This window comes from Calidris pugnax, unplaced genomic scaffold (genome assembly GCF_001431845.1).
Source record: "Calidris pugnax isolate Ruff unplaced genomic scaffold, ASM143184v1 scaffold660, whole genome shotgun sequence".
NCBI classification, from domain to species: domain Eukaryota; kingdom Metazoa; phylum Chordata; class Aves; order Charadriiformes; family Scolopacidae; genus Calidris; species Calidris pugnax.
Genome location: NW_015091358.1, coordinates 4,045 through 6,410, shown reverse-complemented (window position 1 = coordinate 6,410; position 2,366 = coordinate 4,045). Strand labels below are relative to the sequence as shown.

The 2,366-nt window shown below is 53.1% G+C and overlaps 1 non-coding gene across 1 annotated transcript; it reads left to right on the top strand.

Annotated features, from left to right (window-relative positions):
* Positions 1 to 292: 292 nt before the first annotated feature.
* TRNAE-CUC lies at positions 293 to 364 on the top strand. The gene has a single exon. It is a non-coding gene; the product is annotated as a tRNA-Glu (tRNA).
* Positions 365 to 2,366: the final 2,002 nt, after the last annotated feature.

Below are 2,366 nucleotides of genomic sequence, written 5' to 3'. Positions count from 1 at the left end.
TTGGGGGGTGGGGGTGTCAGGATGACTCAAGGGGGTTCAAATCCCCCTCTTTATACACCGTTTCTCCTCCTAAAAATGAAAATTCGGGGTTTTAAAAACAAATCCCGATTCTCCCCTTCCCCCCCCCCAAAAAAAAAAAACAAAAAAAAAAAAAAAACCACCCAATTTTTTGGGAAAAAAACCGGGGGGGGGGGGGGGGGGTGGAAACGGCCCCCGATAAGGTGGGGTGGGGTGGGGTGGAAAAACGGGGGAGAAAACGGTGCTCAGATCTGCAAAAGGGTGTTCAACGGGGTCCCTGGTGGTCTAGTGGTTAGGATTCGGCGCTCTCACCGCCGCGGCCCGGGTTCGATTCCCGGTCAGGGAAACTCATTCCCCTTAAAAATATCACCTTTTTACCCTTTTATTTTTGTTTTTCTCGGGGAGGGGTGGGTTTCCCCAAAAAGCCGTTGCATCGGGGCTTTATTGCGATGTCGAGCTGATTATTCTCTTGGCCATTGCTTGGCTCTTGCCCGATTGGATCTTTCCAGCGAAGGGGAAAATCGAGGGGGACGGTTTTGGGGCGGTTTTAACTCCTCTCCCTTGAACTTTAGGTCTTCTTTTCTCTCCGCAAGGGGGAGGAAGAAGTTCTTCAGTTCCTGCTTCTGGAGGCCACGGTGAAGACCTTCTTCCACCTCCTCTTGGGCACCACCAGGCTCAGGGCGGCCTCCACGTGCGCGGGGCCGATGAGGGGCTCCCGGCTCTCCTTCCACAGCCTCTCGGCCTCCCTGGACACCACCTTGTAGATGTCCTCCATGAAGTTGACCATCAGCCCCTTGGCCTGCTGGGAGAGGGACCCCTTGACTCGCTTGATCTTCTCCAGCGTCTCGGCGTTGTCGGAGCGGAAGGAACCTTTGAGAGGCCTTTTCTTCTCGGTGGGACGACGCTTCGCCTGGGCCCTGGTCTTCTGCTTGGCCGCAGATCTCCTGCCACGGCTCTTCTGTCTCCTTCCATGGTGGGATCTCCATGGTGGACTTTTGTGTGAAGTTGAAGTCTACAGGAAAAAATCAGCCTAGGGCATGGGATGTCTCTCCTGCCCGTCCCGCTTTTAAAAACGCAAGCGCTTGGTGTAATGACACGGCGAGAAACGGATCTCGGTCTAGTCATGTTCCCCTTCAATGACCATCGGGGATATTTTTGATCTGTGGGGACAGGGCATGGCCCGTTATCCCTTCTCCCATCCTAGGAGGTCCGTGTAGCCTCGGACGCCTTTCTGTCCTGACTCCTAATGCACCTCTGATTTTACACCGCCGTCTTTCATAGGGGGCGGGAAGTGCCCGGATGTTGGGAATAGTCTATAGGTCCCTATAGGGTGCTGGGGGGGGTTCTGGGTCCCTATAGGATGTTGGGGGGTCCCTATAGGGTGCTGGCAGGGGGGGAGCCATCAGTCCGTAGAGGATCCTATTAAACAACTTCTTAATAACCGCTAAAAATCATCCCTTTTTCCACCGAAGGGATGCCCCTAAATCAGGTTCATTCACCCCCAAACCAGCAAGGCTGGGGGGGGGATGGATGCTCGGAACCCCACTCCTGAGGCGTTTCGTTAATTAAAAGTCACCACTTTGTGATCATGATTAAGCCTTAATGACCTTATCAGCCGGTGGGGGGTTTGCTTTGCCTTTTTTTATCAGTTTTTAACCATTTTTTTTAAATTAATAAAAGACACTGCGGGGGTTTGGAGCAGCAGCCCCTCAAAGCAGCCCCTTTTGCCTCAAAAGTAGTGCTTTTGGGGGGAAAAAAAGCCACATTTTTGCCCCAGCCTCGCTCACCCATCAGCTAGAGGCTGCATTTTCTGACATAAAGTATTAAATATTGCAGAAAAGAACTTGGATGAGCTTTTTTTTTTTCCTTCGGAAATGCCTTTTTCAGGGGTGACGGTCACTGACCTGGGGGTTTCTGGCCCGAAGGTGGGAGAAAGGAGGGGTTTTTTGGTGTGGTTTTCACAGTTTTGGCCTCTTTGCTGCATCGGCCTCTCCACTATGTCACAGGTCTCTTCGAGACACCTAAATTCGGGGAAAAATAACCCAAAAAACCACCCCCCTGCACCCCCGCAATAGCCCTTTTCTGCTGATTTACAATCCCCACCAGAAGCTGCAGGGAGATACGGTGCCGCGATTTCTAACCCTTTTTCCTTACGTTTCCCTCCCTGTCTCCGGTGAAGTTTGCTTTGGGGAGGACACACTGGCGGGAGGCGTCACCACCGAGGGTGGGGAAGGCAGAAATTGGGGTGAAACCCCGTTAATTCGGGGTCTCCTCAGCGGGGGAAGGCGCCCGCTTCCAAAATGGCGGCTCGGGCTCCCGCTTCTAAAATGGTGACCGGCGCCCGCTTC